At 37.9% G+C, this 13,242-nt stretch overlaps 1 long non-coding RNA gene across 1 annotated transcript in view; it reads left to right on the forward strand.

The window, feature by feature from the left end:
* The first annotated feature begins 416 nt into the window (after window positions 1-416).
* The window catches only part of LOC123583962, a 113,404-nt gene continuing 100,578 nt past the window's right edge, over window positions 417-13,242 (forward strand). Inside the window, exon 1 of the long non-coding RNA XR_006705081.1 lies at window positions 417-548. This is a non-coding gene — a long non-coding RNA (uncharacterized LOC123583962). The remainder of the gene's footprint in view (window positions 549-13,242) is intronic.

Consider the following 13,242-nt stretch of genomic DNA (forward strand, 5'->3'; position numbering starts at 1 on the left):
GAACAAACTGATGGTTACCAGAGGGGAGGTTGGTGGGGGGATGGATTAAATAACTAATGAGAATTAAGGAGTGCACTTGTGATGAACACCAGGTGTTGAATGTAAGTGTTGAATCATTATATTATATATACACTTGAAGCTAATATTATACTATATGTTAACTAGAATTTAAATAAAAACTTAAAAAAATAAATGCTATTAAATAAAAGCTGATTTGGTAGTCAAAAAATTTTTTTTAAATGCAGACATTTTGAGGTGGGTGAAAGGGAAGCCTGCAAAATTCAGTAACTGGGAAGTACAATTGTTTGAGGTGATGGCCAACCCCTAACTCAGTTGCAAGCAGACAGAAAGGATTGGAAGTGAAACCAACTGAAGTTTAAGTAAAGAGATCTGGTTGTTAAAGTCACCAAAAATGAGGGAAGGAGCAGATGAGAACAAGAGAATATGTTCTCATATAAAACATTATTTCCAGGTATGTCCGTGAAGGTGTTCCCCGCTCATCTGAATTGGTGGATTCAGTAAAGTAGACTGCCCTGCCTCCACTGTGGGTGAGTATCATCCAATCTGCTGAGGGCCTGAATGGAACAAAAAGAAGGGGAAAGGATGATTTGTTCCCATTCTGCCTGCCTGCTTGATCTGGAACATCAGTCCAGATGGCCATTGGCTCCTGTGTTTCTCAGGTCTTGAACTGGCATTATACCACCAGCTTTCCCAGATCTCCAGCTTGCTCGTTGGCAGATCATGACTTCTCAGCCTCATCTGTCTATCTGTCATCTATCTATCTATCTATCTATCTATCTATTCCCTTTCTCTTTGGAGAACACTAATACACTGCCTCTACCAGAATATTTGTAGTGTGTGTGTATGTGTGTGTGTGTGTGTACAGATACATATAAAGACATATGCACATATTTTTTCTACGTATAAATATTTAATATTAATTCCTGGTTCCTGTTTATTTTTTCATAAATGTGATTACATTTGAAAAAATTGTTTTCAACTTATTATTTTGTGATCTAAGATACCATGTGATCTTTTTTGAGGTATACAGCATGACCCTAGAATCACTCAAATAGAATAGGAGTTATTATCCCCATTCTACCAGTGAATAAAACTGCTTTTCTCACATGAATCTTCATCTTCTAAATTCTCACCCAGAGCATTTTCTATGGCAATCATCACATTATATTTGTTTTTCTATTCAGAGAAAGGTTTAAATTTTTTTCAAAGGAGTGAAATATGGAAGAGGTGTAATCTTTTCAGTGTTCAAGTTTTTGTAAACAGGATTAATATCTAACATTGATACATTGATTTACTGTTCACAGGGAATCTTGATAAAATCTTAGTGTCCACTACATGCTCCTTGGAATTCCAAGACAATCTTGTATTGCATGAACATGACCATTATCTCACCTTCCAGCTTCCTCAAGCTGTGAGGAACACTGCAGACTGGCAAAAAGTCAGACTGTAGAGGAATTACTGGAGAGAAAATAAACCTCACTTTGATGGTATTAATTATTTAGTTGAAACTTGCAGACTGGATATTCAGGAAGCTTTTGACATATCCCACATTACAGTGAAGCACAGAAGAGAAAGTAGCAACATAGAAATGTTCTTGTTGCCTGAGGCATGTTTTAATTTGGGGCTCAATGACTCAGCCCTACATGGGCAGCCAAAATACACACTTTTCTTTTGGAAGTTGGCATATAAAGACTTTGGGGTTAACATCTCTGAAGGGCTTAAGTACCATTCGCCAGAGTAAGCTTGTTGTTTTATTCCATTTAGAATTGTGTATAGGTAGAGAAAGATAAATTTTTATTAAATTCTGACATGTTTTTTTTTTCTCATTTTATATGCAAGAGGATATGTCATTGGTTGGGGAGAAGTAAAAACGGCATTCTTACAGAGTGGATGTTAAAGTCACTAACCCAGGGTTTTCATTCTGGCCTCTTTCAGCAGGACCAGTATCAAGGGACAGTTTCTGTTGAGTCTCACGTGAAATTTATATTTTACCAAGTTGTTTAAGGTCTGAAAAATGGTGGGGCTAAGCACCTAAGTGCTTCCTGGAGGTTCAGGGGGCCCATCTTTTGAAGCTGGTTCTTCTCCCATGGCTATGTCTCAGGCATATAATTTAAGAAGGCTGCCATATTATTTTGGAGGTTAAGCTGAGTGCTTCCTTGGTAATTGAGGTCACCTTCATGTGTGTAGTAGCTAGTCTGAGATAATTTCTGGGGTTTTTTTAAATCTTTTCTTTTTCTCTGAAGATATCTTCAGAGATGGTAGTGGAAAAGCCAGAACAATATGGTCTTTTAGCTGGTGGTAGATTCACAAATGTTGAGTTATTAAATTCCTTGTACTATATGTGTTGCATATAATCTTTCATATATACAAGTAACTTATTTTAAAGCCTTAATTTTAAGTGCATTTTTAAAAAGTTTTTTAAAAGTGATGTGAATCTCAGAAGTAAGAACCTTCTTTCCATTCCCTTTGCTTTTCTCTGATTGTGGCACTTAAGAGAAGAGATGCAAAATCAAACACTCTCTAAAATCTTTTCAAAGGCCAAAGATATGGACCAGAGTGCTTGGTTGTGGCCAATTGACTATATTTTATAACTTAGAATCAAATGGGAATTTTATATAAGTCTAAATATTTTTTGTTTGGTTGTTTTTGTTGTTGTTGTTTTGTTTTGTTGTTTTGGGTTTTTTTTGTTTTTTTTTGTTTTTTTTTTGGTTTTGCATTTTCCCTGTTTTGTTGCAGAATTTTTTACAAGCTTATTTTTCAAATGCTGCAGAGCTGTGGTGCTGCAGAAACTGGATATTAAGCATAGGGAGACCTAACTTTTAAACTGAACTTGGTTGAAATCAGATGGGAAGACATTTGGGTCCTCCTCCCTGCCTCTCTTGTCTGCTCGGATGTTATCTCATTAAATGAAAATACCCTTCTCAAAATGACATTTTGCCCATTGGCATTCCTATTGTTTCTTTTAGGAGTGAGGAGACAAGAGAATGGCCATGGAAAGCAACTAAAACTGGAAAAGGAGAGAATAAAGATGTGTGAGAAGAGATAAGGGCAAGACCAAAGCATAGTATGCCTTTGGCCTAGTGTTTGGAGGGTATACCAATGGTCTACCAGAGAATGAGATTAGTTCTCTCTTAAGAAAGTCTCAAAACAGAGTGACTGGCATCTCTTTAAAGTCACAGTTGTTGGTCTCAGACAAACGCTTGGTAATGCCATGCAACTCTACCATGTTGTCTGTACCAACTCACTGTCCCACTCTCTACAATGGTGTCCTTCTTGATTCTTTTCAAAATTATGTACCCTTTCCCTACTCCTTCCTCATTCCTGGCAGATGGCCTCAGCTCATACATTACATGAAAAATTGAAGGTATCAAATGGAAACTTTGTCAGCTTACTGCCTCCAAACCAACAGATTGCCCACATCTGTACACATCATCTCTTCCCTTTTTCCTATTTCGTCAATTGAGTGTCACTCCTTCTCTCTGAATCCATTTCTTCCCCTGGTGCTTTGGTTCTGACCCCTTCAGAACTCCTCAGGAACTTTGCCTCACTCTTCCTTCTCTCTTTTGTATTGATACTTTTGATGGCCACTTTTAAAATGTTCAGTTCTCACAGACAAACCTTCCTTTGAGCACAAATCTTTCTCCTAGTAGCGCCTCAGTAATCTTCCCTTCACAGACTCTAAAAGAGACAGATGAACATATTTTCTCTCATTTTCTTATTTTATACTCATTGCCCAACCCACCCTTCTATCAGTCCACCAAAGCAGTTCTTTCAGTAGGCCCCTGATGGCTTCCATCTCAAAAGGCTAGTTTAAAGAATTCCTCATTGTACCTCTTTTGTCCAGGGTATTTGACACTGCTGATTGCTCTTTCCTTTCTGAAACTCTCTCTTCTCTTCTCTTGACTTTCATGACCCCACACTGTCCTAGATTCCCTTCTTTATTTCATAACCCCCCGACCTTTGTAGTTTTCTTTGCAGGCCTGTCCTCCTCTACCTAGGCGTCAAATGCTGGAGTGCCTCAAAGATGGTACTTGTCTGCCTTCTTGTCTCATTCAATCCAGTCTCCTTTGCTAAGGAGACTGTTCTCCATGTTCTCCATGGTTCGAAACACCTTCATTAGGGGCGCCCGGGTGGCTCAGTCGGTTAAACGTCCGACTTCGGCCCAGGTCATGATCTCGCGGTCCGTGAGTTCGAGCCCCGCGTCGGGCTCTGTGCTGACCGCTCAGAGCCTGGAGCCTGTTTCAGATTCTGTGTCTCCCTCTCTCTCTGACCCTCCCCCGTTCATGCTCTGTCTCTGTCTCAAAAAAATAAATAAACATTAAAAAAAATTAAAAAAAAAAGAAACACCTTCATTATATTAAGTTCCCAAAGTATACCTTCATTCATCTCCCTAACAGCTCTCTAATATCTCTTACTGAATGTCATATAAGTACCTCAAATTCAAATTACCTAATATAGATGTCATGATTTTCCTCCACCCCAAATCTAAGTGTTCTTTATATTAGTGACTCTACCATCTATCCCAGTAAAAATCAGAAATCTGGAGGGAATTTATACTATTTCTCTCTCCCTCATCAGCTATAATCAACCAACCTAATACTAAAACATGTCAAGTCTAATCTCCCAAATAACTCCAAATCTATTTCACTTGGTTCCTTCTACTGCCTGCCTAGTCCTGAACTTATCATCTCTTGCTGGGACTATTGCAAGAGCCAAACTGGCATTTAATATTTCATTCTGACAACCCTCTCCATCACGATTCATTCTGAATTATAACAGATGTGATCTTTTCAGAACAGAAATCATAATTGTGTTGCATACCTTACCTACAGAAAACATCTCATGAACTGCCCATTGGTCTTTTTTAAAAATGTTTATTTATTTATTTTGAGAGAGAAGAGCACAAGCAGGGAAGGGGCAGAGAGAGAGGGATAGAGAGAATCACAAACAGGCTTCATACACCTAGCGTGGAGCCCAATGTAAGCCTCCATCTCACAAACCGTGACTGGGCTGAAATCGAGAGTCAGACGCTCAACTGACTGAGCCACCCAGGTGCTCCAACAACTGCTCACTGATCTTAAGATAAGAACCTAACTCCTTAGCAAAGGTCAAAATCGTCTGATGATATGGCGAGTGGCTATTTCTCATCTTGTACCAGTTTTTTTGTTTTTGGTTTGGTTTTGGTTTTTGGTTTTTGGTTTTTTTGAGAGAGAGAGTGTATGTGAGCAGAGGAGGAGCAGAGGGAGAGGGGGAGAGAGAATCTTAAGTAGGCTCCATGCCCAGTGCAAAGCATACTGCCAGGCTCAATCTCATGAACCGTGAGATCATGACCTGAGCCAAAATCAAGAGTCTTGATGCTTAACTGACTGAATCACTCAGGTGCACCTGCCAATTTTAGTTCATATCTCTTTTCTCCAACCTGATTGGTCTTTCTCAGGTCTTCAGTGAAACATATTCCCTCCTCCCACAGAACCTTAACATATTTTACTTAAACCTTCCCCCATCAGTTCCCACCTCATCATTTCTTATTCATCCACAGATCTCAGAGCCTCTAGTCACCTATCTAGACCAGGGTCTACAGTCTAGACCAGGGTCCATGTATTTCATCCCCATAGAATAATGTTCTTTCTTCTAAACAATTTTAAGTTGTAATTATTTATTTATGAAAAATATTTTTAAAATAAACCCCTCTCTTTCTCCTGTAAGCTCCATGAAAGCCTGGCGCTCACAATTTTTTTGCTCACAATTGTGTCCCCACCACTTAGTCAAGTTCATAGTATATAGGAGGATTTAATATTTGTTTTTAATAAATAAAACTCTGAATAAGATGGTGATATGATGGGACAGGGACTAGGGAAGAGACCAGAGAAGATAAAGTACTACTGAACTATTATGCATTTGTGAAAGTTTTCTGGGTTAGGCTGAGATCATTGGTCTCTGTATTATGCTGAGAATTTAAGCATCTGTAACCTCCAAGGCAGTAAGTAATACAGCACTGGTCACTTTCTCATGCAGTTTTCTGATTGAATCTATGGTTGCCTATTCACAGAATTCAGAGACTTCATCCTGGATTATAGGATTTTCTTTTATTATTTTTTTATTATTTTTTGAAGTTTTAATTTAAATTATAGTTAACTATAGTTAATTTAGTGAGTAGAATTTAGTTATTCATCACTTACATATAACACCCAGTGCTCATCATGATATGCTAAGTGGTCTGCAGAGAGGGCCAGTTGCAACTTAAAAAAAAAAAAAAAAAAAAAAGTCTCACCAAGCCTGGCCTCTATGTGAGTAATTACACCAGAAGGGAGCAGACTCATGGACGAAAGGACATGAAGCACAGTGGGAAGGAAAGGAAAATCTATGAGGCAAAATGATGCTTAATGCCCATCACCCATTTAGCCCATTCCCCCCAACCTCCCCTTCAGCAACCTTGTTTGTTGCTTCTCTTTTTTTTCCATTGCCCTATATCCATCTGTTTTCTTTCTTAAGCCCCACATATGAGTGAAATCATATGGTATTTGTCTTTCTCTGACCGACTCATTTTGCTTAGCTTAATATACTCTAGTGCCATCCACATCATTGCAAATGGCAATATTTTATTCTTTTTGATGGCTAGGTAATATTCCATTGTACATATATACCACATCTCTTTTATCCATTCATCAGTTGATGGATGTTTGGGCTTTTTCCATAATTTGGCTATTGTGGATAGTGCTGCTATAAACATTGAGGTACATGTGCCCCTTCAAATCAGCATTTGTGTATCCTTTGGGTAAATACATAGTAGTGTAATTGCTGGATCATAGGGTAGTTCTATTTTTAACTTTTTGAGGAACCTCCATACTGTTTTCCAGAGTGGATGTACCAGTTTGCATTCCCACCAAAAGTGTAAGGGGGATCCCCTTTCTCTGCATCCTCACCAACATCTGTTGTTTCCTGTGTAAATTTTAGCCATTCTGACAGGTGTGACATGATATCTCATCATGGTTTTGATTTGTATTTCCCTGATGATTGTACGATTTTTTGAAACTTGAGTTAATGTACAGTACTAAGAAGAAGACCTCCACTTCATGCTCCTAATCTTTGTTCATTTTGCCTCAGAGATTTTCCTTTCCTTCCCACTGTGCTTCATGCCCTTTCATCCATGAGTCTGCTCCCTTCTGGTATAGTCAGTCATGCAGAGGCCAGGCTTGGTGAGGCTTTTTTTTTTTTTTTTTAGCTGCAACTGGCCCTCTCTACAGACCACTTAGCATCAAACTCGGTGTTTGGAATGGGGACAAGGAAAATACAATTTTTTTAAAAAGCAATGTTATATATTTTTCTATACAGATTTATATTTATGTATTACCCTGTATGTGTATAGTTCTGTAAATGTGCTCTGTTGCTCTTTCCTGTGAATTATTTGTTTGTACATTAAGCAGGGCTCTACAACTTACACCCTACCTTGCAGTAAATAGAAATAATGATATATATCTTTAGAAACTTTTCATTTTCTACAACAGACTTAAGTTTCCCTGAAGTCAAAAAACGTCTTTTAAACAAAATTCTTGGTTTTAAGCTTTGTATTCAATAGTACTGTGTGCAGTATATACCATTACATTGTGTAACCAAAGAGAGGCTTGGAAGGATGACTTCATAAAGGGAGTCAGTAGAGAACCCAGAAATACTGCCTTCTACAAATTAGCTCATCCTCTCCCCTGTTCACTTTTAAGTGGAAGAGATGCCTATAAACTTCTGAAAGCCTGTTAATGTATAATTCATGATAGGGGCCCAAAAAGTTGTTTGGTGCATCCTTTTGAGTCTGAAGGTACATGCATATCCTTACATCTAACAAATAAAGCAGTGAATAGAAATCCTGTCAACAAGCATACAGAGACATGCCATTATCAATTTGAGGATTCATTTTTCCTGAAAGATTACAAATGTGTCTAAAACTACTGATCCAATAATGCATCAAATATATACTTTTATTTGAACCCAAGTTCAAATATTCAAGATGATTGCAAAGTAATGTAGAACATAAAAAGGTCTCCTCTTATTTAACTATTGTGTATATTTATGCATTGACATGAAATAATTATAAATAAAAGTTCTATACATAAGTAAAATCTTTTAGTTATGTAATTAAATTTGTAAACTTCTTCAAAACTCTTAAATTTTAAAAATTGGGCAAAAAGAAGTTGCTTTCTATGTTATTTTCTTCCTTCTGCTAATTTGGCTTATGTTTTCTTATAGATCCATGAGGTATGAACTTAGGTTGTTGAGATCTCCTTTTTTCTTTTTTTCTTTTTTTTTTGAAGTGTGCCCATTTATCACTATAAACTTCCCTCTTAAAACTGATTTTGCTATAGCTCATAAGTTTTGGTATTTTGTTTCCATTTTCATTTGATTTGACACTTTTTGATTTCCCTTTAATTTCGTCTTTGACAATTTGGTTGTTTAGGAGTATGTTGTTTAATTTCCACATACTTGAGAATTTTCTGGTTTTCTTCGTTATTGATCTCTAGTTTCATACCTTTGTGTTCAGAAGAGATTCTTGATATTATTTCAGACTTCTTAAATTTGTTAAGACTGGTTTTATGACCTCATTTATGATCTATCCTGGAGAACATTCCATTTGTACTTGAGAAGAATATGGATTCTGCTGGCATTGGGTGGAATGCTCTATATACATCTGTGAAGCCGATTTGGTTTAAATATCGTTCAGATCCAACATTTTCTTCCTGATTTTCTGCCTCAATAATCTATCCATTGTTGAAAGTATTGAAGTCTCCTACTATTACTGTATTGTTGTTTATTACTCCCTTCAGATCTGTTAGTACTTAATATATTTAGGAACTCTGATGTTGGGTACATATGTATTTACAATTACTATGTGTATATATCCTCTTGATGAATTGATCACTTTGTATTTATATATGATCTTTCTTTGTCTCTTGTTACAGTATTTGCCTTATAGTCTATTTTGTCTGGTATGAATTATAGCTACCCCTGTTCTCTTTTGGTTTCCATTTGCAGCTTGGAGATGTGAGATGTACAGCTGGAGGGGCTAGCTGCAGGTGAGCCCAGTGGTACAGGCCACTGAGAGGACACAGGGCTGGATCCAGGTCCATAAAGCAATCGCAGGGGTCCTGGCTGTTGATGTGCACTCCTGTGGCTGCATAGTCTCACCATGAGCACATGCACAGCAGTGGAGGCTGGTGACAGGAGTCAGGATGGGGGTTTGCAGGTGCACAGATGGCGAGGCTAGCTCTGAGTATGCACATGGTGGTGGGGGTCAGCTGCAGGAGTCTAGGCTGCATCCTTACATTTATGGCTGGTTGCTGGTGCAGATCCCAGGCTCCAGTGGGATTATAGAGGAGGGGGGCAGGGTAGGACTCAGGCGGATGGCATCTGGAAACATAAAAACCTGTGGAACCAAAGTCAGTGAAATCTACAGGGGGTCTGCATTGGCTGTACTGGCTGTTGGTTTTTCTAGTAGCAAAAGCTGCTGGAGTCCTTGGCAGATCCAGCGACTGGGAACCATGACTCTTCCCACGGTGTACCGTGGAAATTCCTACTAGCTGGGGCATTCCCTCTTGGCACTGAAGAAGTGCTGGACTATGGGGGATAGAATGATGCCCAAGTAAGCTTTCCCTTTTCTTTTTGTACGGTTATTCTGTTTTTTATCGATGTTGTTGTTCAAGTATGTTTCCAGAGTTTCCTAAGTGAATTCCTGAGTCTCCCAAAACTGTTTTTGTTCGTGGATAGCTGTCTAATTGTTGATCTTTGCCAGGGGGCAGGTGGTGGAGAATGGAAGCTGGAATCTGCTACTCTACCGTCTTGGCAACATCACTTTGACTGAAGTTTGAATATTGACCCAGACATGCGTTCCTGGAATAGATCTCAAATTTTTCTTTTAATTGCTGGATTCTATTTCCTAAAATTTTGTGAAAAAAAATGTTTGATTATGTTCATGAGAGATATTGGATTACGGTTTCCTTTGTATTGTCTTTGCTTTTGGTATGAGGGTAATGATAGCTTCATAAAATTGGTTAGGAACTCTTATGCTCTTCTACTTTCTGAAAAAGCTGTGTAGAATTGTTTTTTTTTTAATTTTTTTTTCAACGTTTATTTATTTTTGGGACAGAGAGAGACAGAGCATGAACAGGGGAGGGGCAGAGAGAGAGGGAGACACAGAATCGGAAGCAGGCTCCAGGCTCTGAGCCATCAGCCCAGAGCCCGACGCGGGGCTCGAACTCACGGACCGCGAGATCGTGACCTGGCTGAAGTCGGACGCTTAACCGACTGCGCCACCCAGGCGCCCCAAAAGCTGTGTAGAATTGTAGTTGAAACACTTTACTTTTTAAAATGTTAGTAGAATTTGCCAGCCAAAACATCTGGGCTCAGGTGATTTCTTTCTTTGGAAGGATTTTAGCTACTGATTAAATAACTGTAGGACTACACAGATTATCTATTTCAACCTGAAATCATTTTGAATTTAGCTTTTGAAATTTTTGTGGAATTGATCCAATTCATTTACATTTCAAATTTATGTATGTGGAATATTTCTTAATAACTTTTTACCCTTTTAATGTCTGTGACAAGTGTAGTGATACCTCATTTCATTCATGACAGTGGAGATATTTGGGTCTTCTCTCCCTTTTATTTTCCCTTTGTCAGTCTTGCAAAAGAACCAGAGTTTGGTTTGAGTGATTCTTTCTAATGTTTTTATATTTTCCATTTCATAATCTCTGGCCTTATATTTATTCTTCCTGTCTTTCTGCTTACTGTGAATTTATTTTGCTCTTCTTTTTTTCTATCCTTAAACAAGAAACAGATATCTTATATGACCTGCAGGACTTTTTTTTTTGCATTTTAGAATTGTTAAAAAAGAATTTTTTTAATATAATTTATTGTCAACACCCAGTGCTCATCCCAGCAAGTGCCCTCCTCAACACCCATCACCCACTTTCCCCTCCCCATCTCCCATCAACCTTCAGTTTGCTCTCAGTATTTAATACTGTTCTCAGTATTGTCTTACGGTTTGCCTCCCTCCCTCTCTGTAACTTTTTTCCCCCTTCCACTCCCCCATGGTCTTCTCTTAAGTTTCTCAAGATCCACATATGAGTGAAAACATATGGCATCTGTCTTTCTATGACTGACTTATTTCACATAGCATAATACCCTCCAGTTCCATTCACATTGCTGCAAATGGCAGGATTTCATTATTTCTCATTGCCAAGTGGTATTCCATTGTATATATAAACCACATATTCTTTATCCATTTGTCAGTTGATAGACATTTAGGCTCTTTCCATAATTTGGCTATTGTTGAAAGTGCTGCTATAAACATTGGGGTACATATGTCCCTCTGCATCAGCACTCCTGTATCCCTTGGGTAAATTCCTAGCAGTGCTACTGCTGGGTCATAGGGTAGTTCTGTTTTTAATTTCTTGAGGAACCTCCACACTGTTTTCCAGAGCAGCCTCACCAATTTGCATTCCCACCAACAGTGCAAGAGTGTTCTCATTTCTCCACATCCTCACCAGCATCTGTAGTCTTCTGATTTGTTCATTTTACCTAACCTGACAGGTGTGAGGTGGTATCTTAGTGTGGTTTTGATTTGTATTTCCCTGATGAGTGATGCTGAGCATCTTTTCATGTGTCTGTTGGCCATCTGGATGTCTTCTTTAGAAAAATGTCTATCCATGTCTTCTGCCCATTTCTTTACTGGATTATTTGTTTTTTGGCTGTTGAGTTTGGTAAGTTATTTATGGTTTTGGATACTAACCCTTTACCTGGTATGTCATTTGCAAATATCTTTTCCCATTCCGTCAGTTGCCTTTTAGTTTTGATTGTTTCCTTTGCAGTGCAGAAACTTTTTATCTTGATGAGGTCCCAATAGTTCATTTTTGCTTTTAATTCCCTTACCTTTGGAGATGTGTCGAGTAAAAAGAATTTTTGATTGAGACTTTATGTAGCTGGAAATGCAAAAATATATTCTCTATCTGGTCCTTTATAGAAAATGTTTACCAAACCCTGGCTTTGGTCATTAATTTGAAATGTTTCCCTTTTCTTTTCTAATATAAGTATTTAAGGCTATAATTTTTCCTCTCAGTATTCAGTTAGCAGCACTTCATAGATTTTTATATGCTGGATGTTCATTTTCACTGATTTCAATACATATTAGAATTTCTCTTTTTTTTTTTTTTTTTAACATTTATTTATTTTTGGGACAGAGAGAGACAGAGCATGAACGGGGGAGGGGCAGAGAGAGAGGGAGACACAGAATCGGAAGCAGGCTCCAGGCTCCGAGCCGTCAGCCCAGAGCCCGACGCGGGGCTCGAACTCACGGACCGCGAGATCGTGACCTGGCTGAAGTCGGGTGCTTAACCGACTGCGCCACCCAGGCGCCCCTAGAATTTCTCTTGAGACTGCCTCTTTTACCCAGGGATTATTTAGATATATGTTGCTTAAATTACAAGAGAAGGGAGATTTTTCTTGTCACTGTTTTGTTATTTCTATTATAGTCAGAGAAAATACTTACATGTGATTTCTATGTTTTTAAATTATTTAATTTAATGACTTGGGACCCAGTCTTGATGAATGCTTCATTTGCAACTTAATGAATGCGCCATGTGCACTGACATTGTACAGAATATTCTCTAAGTGTCTATTAGACCCAGTTGGTAGATGATATTCAGGTTTTTATATCTTTTGATTTTCTACTAGTTCTATTGATAATTGAGAGAGAGTATTCAAGTCCCCAATTATGATGGATTTTTTTAATTTCTACTTTCAGTTACATCACTTTTTATGTATTTTGCATAAATATGTGTATTTTATGTATTTTGAATATCTTTATCTGGTACATGATCATTTAGGATTATTTTGTCTTCTTGGTGAATTTACAAGTTTAACCCTGATCATTTTCTTTGCCCTGAAGTCCATTAATCTGATATTAATAAAGCCACTGAAGGTTTCTTTTGATTAGTATTTACATAGTAAGTTTTTTCTAATGTTTTCCTTTTAACCTATCTATAGCATTATATTTAAAGATGAATTTCATGATTGACAAGATTCTGTCCCACAGTCTTTGGGTATTTTTGTTTTGGGTTTTTATTTTCTTCGAGTTTTTATTTAAATTCCAGTATTAACATACAGTGTAATGTTAGTTTCAGGTATAAAATTTAGTGATTCATTCCTTACGTACAACATGTAGTACTCATCACAACA

This window comes from Leopardus geoffroyi, chromosome B3 (assembly GCF_018350155.1).
Source record: "Leopardus geoffroyi isolate Oge1 chromosome B3, O.geoffroyi_Oge1_pat1.0, whole genome shotgun sequence".
In the NCBI taxonomy this organism is placed as follows: Eukaryota; Metazoa; Chordata; class Mammalia; order Carnivora; family Felidae; genus Leopardus; species Leopardus geoffroyi.